This window comes from Lactuca saligna, chromosome 6, assembly GCF_052625555.1.
Source record: "Lactuca saligna cultivar CGN05327 chromosome 6, ASM5262555v1, whole genome shotgun sequence".
NCBI classification, from domain to species: domain Eukaryota; kingdom Viridiplantae; phylum Streptophyta; class Magnoliopsida; order Asterales; family Asteraceae; genus Lactuca; species Lactuca saligna.
The window spans coordinates 104,304,156-104,317,446 of NC_136422.1; the positions used below are offsets into that span (position 1 = coordinate 104,304,156).

The 13,291-nt window shown below is 22.6% G+C and overlaps 1 long non-coding RNA gene across 1 annotated transcript; it reads left to right on the plus strand.

Annotated features, from left to right (window-relative positions):
• Positions 1–6,408: 6,408 nt before the first annotated feature.
• Positions 6,409–6,955, plus strand: LOC145001940 (uncharacterized). The gene is made up of 2 exons (XR_013661756.1): positions 6,409–6,441; positions 6,547–6,955. It is a non-coding gene; the product is annotated as an uncharacterized LOC145001940 (long non-coding RNA).
• Positions 6,956–13,291: the final 6,336 nt, after the last annotated feature.

A 13,291-nucleotide genomic window follows, 5' to 3' on the forward strand; every position in this document is an offset into this window, starting at 1 on the left:
TTAAGTTAAACTAAAATTTATATTTAAGTTGGTCATGTAATGTTATATTTAAGTTTATAATTTAAATACTTTATACAAACTATTCAAAAGTTGTACCTTTAAAATGATAATGGTTTACATCCAAAAATATATTAAAACTAATAAATTAAGTATGATATGTAAAAAGTTAAAAATAAAACATAACTTTATAAGGAGAAGTAAAGATATTCTTTTAATATTGAAAATTAGTTTATATATGATTACACTTTAGAATTGATATTTATTTAATCTTATTAACCAACTTATAATCATTATTAGAAAGAAATTGAAAAGTGATGGGAGTTTCAAATGAATGTGGTGAAAGGAAAAATACATGGGAGTTTCAAATGTGGTGAAAGAAAAAATGTTTCCTTTATAATATACTAGATGAATTCCCGCGAGTTGCGCGGCGCAGGTTAAAAATATATTGTTAGAATATAGTTTTCAAACACCTTTTAGTTAATTCGATTCCTCAATTTAAGTTCTTTATTATTACTATATTTAATGTTTTCCTTTTAACTATTATAATATATATATATATATATATATATATATATATATATATATATATATATATATATATATATATATATTGATTTTTTTAAAACATTATTTGATATTTTACTTTAGGTTTTAAATTTTACACTAAATTTTTAAGCTTATTTGAAATATTAATGTAGGTTATTTATTTCACTATATATTGAAGTTAACAAATTAAATATATCGTATTAAGTCACAAATTCTTTCATTTATGATAATGTTTACAACTAAAAGCATATTTAAGTTAATAAATTAAGTATATTGTATGGAAATATGAAATGTTGGGAGTTTCAAATGAATGTTGTAAAAGAAAAAATGTTTCCTTTATAATATAATATGATGATTATAGTTTTAAGTTTTAAGTCATTGTTATATATACAAGTATTTGATAATTTTATAAACCGTTTAAAATTGTGTAAATTATATATCAAACGTATGATAATCTATATATAACGGGTAACAAAATATATGAACTACAACTTTTAGTAACATAAAAATACAAAAACATCTATTATAACATTGTATTAAAAGATATATATATATATATATATATATATATATATATATATATATATATATATATATATATACACAACAAATAATCAAAAACATGAAAAATAAACACTACAACTTTTAATAACATAAAAACATTAAAATATTTATTATAACATTTATATTAACTTTTCATATTTAAATCACAAATCTCTTTAAATACATTAATGTTTTTAATGAGCAAAACTTTACAACCTTATAAAAGAAAGGAAAATAAAAAAATTATTAGTAATCATAAGTTAAAAACTTTTAGTAACATAAAATACAAAAACATCTATTATAACTTTACAACCTTATACACACACACGAATAATAAAAAAATATGATAAATAAACAATCCAACTTTTAATAACATAAAAACACTAAAACATTTATTATAACATTTATATTAACTTTTCATATTTAAGTCACAAATATCTTCAAATACATTAATGTTTTTAATGAGCAAAACTTTACAACCTTATAAAAAAAAGGAAAATAAAAAGTTATTAGTGATTACTAATTAATAATCGTAAGTTAAAAACTCTTGAGTTGTAAATAATAAATATACATAAATTAGAAAACTTTTGAGTTGTAGTATGAGTTTCAAATGAACGTACTTGAAAATGTGTATTTATTATTATTATTATTATTATTATTATTATTATTATTATTGTTATTATTATTATTATTATATTCGTCTAAATAATTGGTTTTGATGCATCATTTTAATCCCTTGAATTATTAAACATAAATATATTTAATTATAAATTTATAACATGCATAGGTGCATATATATGTTAAACAAATCACATATAATATATATTTTCGTGAATGTCATATGTGATTCTTGTTGTAGTTATATGGATAAATTAATTTCATATGAAGAACATATCATAATAAGTCGACATAATTACATATCAGATATTAAAAATTATGTTATCTTTTAAATATTGGCTTGTAAATATGTTGTGTAGGATAATCCAACAAAAAAATAATAGAAAACAAACATAATCAAAATAGAAAAACTACAATCAAATAAATAAGAACATTGGGTGGTTGAATATATAAATAAAAATGTTACATAAATATACATTAAAAAAAAAACCCAACATTCGTCTACTTTGCTCAAAAAACAAAAAACTATATCCGTTTTCTGAATCTTCTTTATTTATTGGACACCATTCAACCATAGAAACTTGATGATAATTCTTCACCAACCTGCAATCAAAATGTAATTTTTGAAAAAGAAGAATGAGAAAGATATTCCAAACGAAACATTGATGTTTGGAGAGTCACATTCAAGATTGAGTAATCCATACAAATCACATATAAAGGACAAATGAGAAATTGAATATAAAGAAATAATAGAAAAGCTTCATTTGTTTTGGTTAAAAGAAAAAAATCATATTACAATTATCATCGATGCGACATAACTCATTTATTCAAATCATCATATTTGGATCGTGAATGATTTAACTATATGAAAACTTTTGTATCATAATATCTTCTACCAAATGACGACTTTTTGTAAGAAAAATGTACTAATATAACTACATATATAATGAAGGTGAAAGGGTGTGGGGGTTTGAAATGCATGAGGTGTTGAACTTATAAAGTGTGTGATTTTCTTGGAATGAGATTATGTGTGATTAATTACTTTGAAGGTGAAAGGGTGTGGGGGTTTCAAATGCATGAGGTGTTGGCAAATTTTTATGGGGGTTTCAAATGCATGAGATTCAAGAAAAAATGTTAGCTTTATAAGTATGTATGATATGATGTATGATTATGATATGATATGATGATATGATGATTATGATTATGATATGATATGACCAGGCGAATAGTCGCGCTTTACGCAATGTAAAATTACGTACTTAAAATTTTGACAAATAAATACTAAATTAATATATGTTATTGATATTTATATCATAACACCTTTCATATTTTACCCTAATATTACATGTTATTCAAAATACAACGTTTTCATTTTTAGAAATATATTAATGTTTTTTTTTTTTTTTTTTTTTTTTTTTGATGGGTTATTTTCTATCAAAGCCAAAACATCCAACAAATACTACGAAATCTATGTTTGTTTATCACCACACACCTCTACTGTTGTGCTTCAATGAAGATTACGCAACTGCAAATGCGCAAAATGACATTTATATCCATTAGTATCGACTAAGTAAATAATGTGATGTACTTATTATTTGTTAAATGCATATCGATGCATCATATTAATTTTCATATTCCAACATCGGCAAACTAAAACGACATAGGCATAGTCTGGATACCAACATCTAATTTCTATTAGAGACTAATATAAACACACCCCTGTGACGAAAAATGCTTGGTTGAGACTAAATGTATATATACAAAAGAATGAAAGCTAAAATGATTACCTTCTCATGACTTCAAAATGAGCATGTCATCTCATTGGTATCAATTGTACCAATACAACATTAAAATATGAATGGTCTGCCTTTAGTTCACATGTGATATTTTATAGGATCAAATAGGAAATTATGACTTTAATGGAAAATAAGACCAATTGACATGTAAAACAATTTATATGTAGCAATACATTTGCTAATACGACTTCAAATTTTCCAATAAATTCTTGGGTTCAATAAATCCACCTTGTGATGCTATGGATGAATATTTCACTATTTTCCATCTTTTTTTATACTCTTAAATATTTAAATGGTTTTAACAGAAAATCTTAAGAAAGATAAAAATTCTTACACGCATGGATACATATGGGGAAGTGCCAGATAGTAAAGATAGAGATAATTTTCGTTGTTAAAGGAATGATGATGAAAACCAAATCTATTCAAATAAATTAAAATAATCAACAAGATTTGTTTGTGTATGCATGAGTCATATATTAATATTATTCACTGTATTTATACTTGGTCTTGTTATGTTTGATGTTGTTAATGTTATTTTTACATTAAAGAACAAATTAATAATTATTATTAAAAAGTCTTTTAAGTGGTATTAATTAAATTAGGGGGTTTCAAATGCATAAGAATCCAGGAAATTAATTTAGGGGGTTGAAAATACATAAGAATCAAAGAAAAATGCTTCCTTTATTAGATAATAGGAGAATTCTCGCGCGCGTTACTTAGAAACACATATATAGTTGAAATCTTTACAAATATATGTTTTTTTAAATATAACAATAACGTTGTTATTAATTTGATATAATAATTCGTATACTAAATTGATATAATATATTGATTATTTTGAATTCTATGATAATATATACATCTATTATAACTGCATAATCTCAGCCGTTTGAATGATTTTTACCTGCAAGTTACTCATGAATAAAATTAAGCATAAAATATGGTTTGATGTTATTTATAGTTGTGGTTATTGTTAATTGATTTTTAAAATTTATTTGTTTAACGTTTTAATTTCTATGATTACAATTATTTAAAACATCAAACATTGTTTTTTAATTTTAAAGGTAACAATATAATCATTTATATAGAGTTATTTTTAACTATTGTTATCGTAAGTTATTTTAAGCTACTTATTTGAAAACTTTTAACAATTATAAAAATATCTTTAGGAAATATTTTAGTCAAATTGATATTATAATTTAGTTTTTTCATTTAGCACTATAATTTATCACTTTTAACTATTGAAAAATATTCATTGAGTTTTTTAAGTGGAATTGAAATTTATATTTAAGTTGACACTGTAATGTTATATTTAAATTAACAATTTAAGTATTTTGTCCAAACTGTTCAAAAGTTGTAGCTTTAAACTAATAATGGTGTACATACAACAACATATTAAATCTAATAAATTAAGTATAATATGTTAAAAGTTAAAGATAGAACTTTATAAGTATAAGTAAAGATATTATGTTAATATTGAAATTTAGTTTATTTATGATTACATTTTATGTTTGATGTTTATTTAACCTTATTAACCTACTTATAATCATTATTAGAAAGACAATACAATTTATCAGTTTTAACTATTTACAAAATATTATTTAGGTTGTTTAAATTAAACTAAAATTTATATTTAAGTTGATTGTGTAATGTAATATTTAAATTTATAATTTAAGTATTTTATACAAATAGTTCAAAAGTTGTAGTTTTGAAATGATAATGGTTTACATCCAACAATATATTAAAACTAATAAATTAAGTATAATATGTTAAAAGTTAAAAAACATAACTTTATAAGTAGAAGTAAAGATATTCTTTTAATATTGAAATTTAGTTTATATATGATTACACTTTAGGTTTAATATTTATTTAATCTTATCAACCAACTTATAATCATTATTAGAAAGAAATTGAAAAGTCATAGGAGTTTTAAATGAATGTGGTGAAAGGAAATTTTTTTTATTTATAAGTATATATATATATATATATATATATATATATATATATATATATATATATATATATACTAGGTTAAAACCCGTGGAAACCACGGGTAAAAAAGCAAAACATTATTGATAATTTAAAATGATAATAAAAAATAAAAAATTATTAAATTACAAATATAGAAGTTTTGTTTATAAGTATATATTGATTAGTTAAATTTAATATATACATTGTTGTGGATACTTATCTAAGTTTTGTTAAATTATAGGTAAATATGTTTTACTATACTATGAGTAAATATGACATTTAGAAAAAAAAATATGTATAAAAGAAATAAATTAGAGCAACATGGCACCAATAACTATCTATCTAGTTATTATTAACTATGAATAAATAATTTTGTAAAGTTTTAATTGTTATTTTAAAAAATAAACGCCAATGATGAAATATATAAATTTTATAGAGTAATTTATTGTGTTAAATAAAAATTGTAAAGGTACTAATGATTGAATATATATATATATATATATATATATATATATATATATATATATATATATATATATATATATATATATATATATATTGAAAATTATTTAAAAATGAAATGGTAACTAAATACGTGTAAAAAAAAAAAGTAAACATGACTCATGTTGGTATTCTTTACAAGTATAGGGACTAAATTTAAAGGTTAGACATGAAATTGGATTAAAGATTTACACAAAGATCCAACTTATTTTTAATATAGATAAAGTAAATACCTTTATAAAGATCTAACTCATAGCTCTTTGGTTCAAAAGAAAATTGGTGCACAAGAGGTACGTTGTGTTGTGATTACCGATTAAAAAGGATGTGTTGCAATTACCGATTAAGTTGGAGTGATTTTTGGGATATATTGAACCGATTATGAAGCTGCAATTATAACAGGTAAAACAAATTAGGTTTTTATTTTTGGTGAATATGGAAATCGATTGGGGTTGAAGAGTTTCCAACGGTAATTTGTTAGTAATTAACGTATGATTGTAGTGCATCATTATATCCAAATTTCTCTCTATATCTTTAGAAAATTGCTAATTTATTTTCATTTTTGGATTTCAAGGTTACTGCTTGGTATGAGTTTTAGGCATAACAGGATGGAGCAAGGCATGAATCTTTTTGATTAACACGTGATTTTTTTATTTTATTAACATATATATTATATAAATAGATCCTTTTATAATTATTATTTTTAAATTTCAAGAAATCATTTATAATGCTTATGTTTCCTCAAATTATGATTAGATTTTGTAGGTGGAGGGACATGGGATATAGAAAGAGTAGAGAAGCTAACGATGGTTAATCACTTTTTGAAATTTATGCTAGATGCTTAATTATTTTTGAAATTTATGATAGAAGATTAATTAGTTTGTGATCACCAGCTTTTGTGCTTATGAATTTATATTGGAACTTACAGATTTATGTTTTAAACAATTTCTTGTGAACCGTTTATGAATTTAATTATTTCATCTTTTTTGTTGGATGGTTCTTATTTACTATTATTAATAAGTGGAATGATCTTGATAAAAAAGTAAAAATTTGGTGTTTTTTTTAATGTAATTTAAAAGATTGTGAGTTGAAAGTATAAAGAAGTAGAAAGTTATATTAAACATAACAAACAAAGCCTGTTGTTATATTGTGCATTCAAATTAAAAAAACTATCAAAATAGCAAAAAGCTTCCCCATTTTTCTAATTTGTAGAAAATAATGTAATAAGATTTTGTTGTTTTTATATTGTTTTGTTGTTAATGTTACTTGGAATGGTGTTCAGATGGAGAGAGGAGAGAAAAGGGAAAATTCAAACTTTTTTGGGGAAGGAGTTGTGCGTACTTGCTCGTGAAGTGGCTAGGGTTGAGGCAATTTGAGTGTACGCTGGTGAGTTATATTAAATATTAGAGGGTGTAATTATTGTAAATAGCGATTTACTTTACTCTCTTTATTAATATAGGCATTGTACTTTATCTTTTACCTATAATAGCAATGTGCTTACATTATTTACCCTCTACAGTGACTTCAATAATAATTACTGTAAATAGCGATTTACTTTACTCATTATACGCTTATAATGACTTCAATAATAATTACTAAATTACTTTAACTCTTTTTAAAATAAATTACTTATAAAATGAAATAAGATGTTATACTAAACCATTAATTTTTTTATTGTTTATCTATGAAAGTAGGATGTTATATCATATATACAATTGAAATCGAAACAGTAGACTTTTCCTTCTAATGAGAAGCAGGTGATTGACTTTCAAAAGTGAATTGTCTGAAATACACACAAAGATACACATACAGCTAACTGAAATAGCAATGTAATTTTAAATAGGGTGTCTTTCATGTATCTCAAGAAAAAGGTGGAAAAAATGTGGCAGCAAGTAAAATAAAGTGATTTAACCGCACAAACAACAACAACACAACAAATTATAATTTATGAGTAATTTATATTATATTTCAAAAGCTAACTGAAATACAAAATTTGATACATATGCAAGATACACATACAGATAAAAAGCAATCAGATACACATACATCAAAGTACTAACCCGATGCCTTTTTTCCTTGTATTTCTTTGTGCTTCCAGTGGTGGATAATGTCAAGAAAACGAATGCCAGGTGAAAAAAATGGAGAGTCAAATAACAACAATAAGACTTCTTGATTATTGTGTGTTTGCTTCCAACAGAGTAAGAGTCCATCTTGATTTGCATTTGTGTGTGTACGTATGTGTTTTCAATACCAGGTGTGTGTATTAGTGTGTGTTAATCCTCTATGTTCTTAGTCTGGACAATAATATTAGGCAAACAATTGCAAGAAAGTACGTAGTAAAAGTATATTGCTATTAAATTAGGTTTACAAACATATGATTATTAGTGGTGATTGAAGAAGGACTAACCTCAATTTATATGATCTCTTTCTTGCAGAAGTCGTGGAAGAAAAAATATTTTGTCAATTAGAATGAAGGGTAAAATGTGTGATAGCAATAGGAATTTAAATGGAGATGCAAATTTAAAGAAGGTAAGAGTAATATACTCCTGATTTTTTTTGGATTCATTAAAATCCTGAAAGATTTAAAACGTATTTGCATTGGTTGACAAATAGAATACCATTTTCAAATTAGGATAGGATTCCTTTTCAAATATTTGAATAGTAATGAAGGGGAAGCAGTCAAATACTTACTGATAACACGTAAAGTATATTGTTGCTATGAAGAACAGAAAAATAGATTGCAAACACAATTTTTTTTTTGATAAGTATAACCTCGATATATGAAGAACTCAATGCAGTATCCCTTACCATAAAGTATATTGTGATTTTGCCCCTGCAACTTCCAATTAGATAACATGACAAATAGTAATGCCAAGTTAGATATCAATAATTAGTAGTGGCAAATGTTTTTTTTTTTTTTTTTATTTTTTTATTTTTTATAATCCATTAATGAAATAATAAAATATTGATCCGTATAAAATTTTTTGTAAAAAAATATTGACATTTTTGTAAAGTAATAAGTAAAAAAAATATTGGCATTTCTTCAAATATAATGTTATCTGACAAAAAAAAATATATGTACAGTTGTTAAAGTGGAAGAATTAAGTACATAAACATCAAAACTACGAAAAATATATGCAGCTATCGAATTTTTATAAATGCATGAATTCAGATTGCTAACCTTTTGTAGTTGTTCTTGTCCTGGAGGATGAATATGCAGCAAACGATCATAAAATGAAGAAATTATAACCGGTACAGAGAGGAAGGATTGAATACCGTTTGTAATGAGTTCTCTGAAGCAGAATGGTGAAGAAAATAGAAGCGTAAAGAATGAATAGTGGTATATATTTCGGTATGATTTTATTTTGTGCAGATTTTTTGGGATTTATTGACTGGATAATAATTAGCTTCCCATTATAATAAACAAACTTCCATATTTTATTGGATTGGATATCAAGGAATTTCAAATTTTAAATTACGATTTGTGCATCTTATTTTGATTTATTGATGCAGATTTTTCGGATTTATTGTGAATGTATATGAATATGATCTGGACGTAAATGTAGATGATGAAAAGAAGCGGGAAAACACAATTTTGGGCTGCTGGGAGATTGACACGTGGATAGATTCTACTTATTTATTAGGATAGGGGATATATAGATAAGTAAATATGAATGCATTGTCATATACTAGACAAAACTAGTTGTGAGATCTATTTATTACATGAGTTCATTTTTTTTAAAAAAATGTTAAATATAAATGTCAAAATATTTGAGAACTTTAAATTTATAAGAAAATAAGAAAAATAATGAATTATTATGATGAAAATGTTTTTTATCTTTTAAATTAAAAGAAAACAATTTGAACAAATAAACAAAAGAAAGTAACGAACTTTAATTTTGAGAATTTTGAAATTAAAAAGTAAGTTGATTAATAATATTGATATCTATTTATTACTAAATTTATTACATTAAAATATTATGTGAAATTTAATAAAATAGAAAACTGATAAAATGACATGTGAAAAAAAAATCAATTCAAAATAACTACAAAATGATATTTGGCAAATTGAATGAAAGTGTGACAAATATCAAAAAAACCTTTTATTTTTTAGAGTAGATTTCACAAATGATGCTTTTATTTCAAAATTTATCTTCAGAACAGTCCTTATAAAACTTTTTTTATGCATACGTGGTCCTTTTGGAGAAAACTTTGCATGCAAATGGTCCTCATTACTAATGTTCGTTAGAGAGAGACGTTAAGACCCCATAAGAACCATTTATACAATTTTTTGAAACTTCATATAAGAACCATTTATAAAATTTTCTAAAATTTAGACCATTTGTAAAAATTTTAAAAAAGTCTATTAAACAATATATTAATTATCATAAATAAAAAAAAGGCAAAAAAATTAAAACATATAAATATAATATTATTGTAAATAAAAAATAGAAATTACTAATTTTAATCAACTTGTAAATATATTTTATTTAATATATAAATAATTTTGCTATTTAAATTTTATCTAGAATATTTAAACTATAATATATAATTAAATATTTTCTTTTTTTTTTATATAAAATCTTTTGAATTATAAAAATATAAATTTATTTACTTAAAATTTTTAATTGATATACTTGTGGTATAATTTGAACGATTTATCTTTAATTTTGTCAAATAAATATCTTTATTTTTATAAAAAAAAAATATGATACATACTATAAAAAGAACACGATGTTATAAAAAGGGGAAATGACTTATCTGGGCAATCATTTTTTCGTTTTATTATCATGTATGTAGGGCTGTCAAATCGGACAGTCGTGTCATGTTTTTGTCTGACACGACACGACACGATAAGGTTTTGTATAACACGAACACGACACGACACGATGTCGTGTTTTTTTTTCATTAACACGAAAACGAACAAATTAAAACACGACACGCACGAAAAAGATAATACTACATAACTATTACTGTATTTCATTCATACTTAAAAATATATAACACGATAAAAACGATAAACAAGAAAAACCCGACAACCACATGCTTAATTGTGTCAATTATGTGTCGATTTATGAACACAAACACGATACGACACGACATCGTGTTTTTTAATGTTGACACGAACACGATACAAACACGAATTTGAATTTTGATTTCGTCCCGATTTCGTTTCGTGTCGTGTATTTTTTTCGTGTCGTGTCATAAATTGACACCCCTACATGTATGCAACTTCTTTTTTGTACACATTTGATCATTTAACTTGTTAAATATGTTCATATATTAACATTGTTACCGACTATCTAAGGTGATAATGGTAACATGTTAACATAATTAACAAGTAAAATGGTCAAATGTGTACAAAAATAGAAATTATCTAAATGTAAACAAAATGAAAAGTTAATTACCCATAAGTCATTTCCTTACTTTTAATAGAGATTTTATTTCTGATATTTGTTTGTATTATTTTTCAAGTGTTTTTTTTAAAGCATCCATAATGATTGATTATTTATCCCATTTATAACCTTTTGATTTGACAAATTAATTTTCTACTAATTTATTTTTGCAAAAACTTATTATCATAAATAATAATTAATCATTGATAAATTATAAACTTTTTATTAATTAATAAATATATTTTTATTTTTGTGAAATGTTTTATATAGCCTCGTATAATTTTTTTTCTTTTGTTTTTAAGCATATTTTTATTTTTGTGAAATATTTTATATAGCCTCTTATAATTTTTTTTCTTTTCTTTTGTAATATTTTATATAGCCTCTTAATATTTTATACTAAATAGTATCTAACAATAAAATTAAAAGAATTAAATACATAACCATAAATATATAGGGTCTTTAAAAAAACAAAAACAAAATAATACATATAAAATGAATATATATATATATATATATATATATATATATATATATATATATATATATATATATATATATATATATATAATGTGAATATTTTAAAATTATTACAACTTTTATACTTTATAATTAAAAGTTTATAAAAATTTTAATTTTTTAATACAACGTTCTAAACTTGTATTTAACTAAAGTATTTTAAAATGTTATAAAAAAAGTACTAAATTGTCAAACAAAATCTATGAAACATTTTAATTTTTTATAAAAGAAAGTTTAGAAAGAGTTGTGTGCAAGTTATAAAAAAGTTGTATGAAAATGTAAAAAAAAAATTGTATGAAAAGTTAAAAATATTTAGAAAATACTCGGTTTAAAATTAGTTGTATGAAAATTTATAAAAGTACAAAAAAAAAAAAATTTAAATTATGAACGATGTTTAAAACATTTATTAGAAAATCCAATAATAATTAAATATCTTAAAAATATTGTATTAAATTATAAAAATTCTTAAGAAATTAAAAAAGAATTGTTCACATATAAACAACTTTCTATTTTTGTACATATTTGACCATTTAACTTGGTACATGTGTTCACATGTTACCATTGTCCCCTAAGATACCAGATGACAATGATAATATGTAAACACATTTAACAAGTTCATTGGTTAAATATGTAAGAAAAAAAAGTTATCTAAACATAAACAAAACAAAAATGTAATTATTCTGACACATCATTTTTCTTTATGGAATAATATCGTGTTTTCATTTGATTCTAAAAGTATAAGTATGTGCTTTTTAATTAAAGGTAAAAGTATCTTTTCGCTCTGGTAATATTATATAAGTAGGTTGTTGTCTTCAAATCAAAAATAAAATCCAAACAATCAATGAGTTGTATTAACTTTAAAAATATTAACTAAAATAGAACAAAATAGAATTCACTTTAATCGGTTTAATTGGTTTGGTTAAAAGTTAAATCTAAATAACATACGATTAAATTGAATTTTATTTTGTTCTATTTCAGTAAATACTTTTAAAGTCAATATAATTCATTGATTGTTCAGATTTATTTTTGACTGAAGACAACAACGTAAGTGTATTATGAAACCAATGCACAAACATACTTTTACATTTAACTCAAAACCATATATTTATATTTTTAAAACAAAAAGGTAACATAGTATTATTATTATAATAACATATTTTTTTATATAATAGTGTGGCATATTTTTTTTATTATAAAAGTATATATATATATATATATATATATATATATATATATATATATATATATATATATATATATATATATATATATATATATATATATATATATATATAAGAAAAATAAAGACAAATATCTCAAATTATATCATGGAAAAATTAAAAATAGATAAATGATATTTTTATACTTCAAATACTTTTAGACAAAAAAATATAAATAAATATTTTA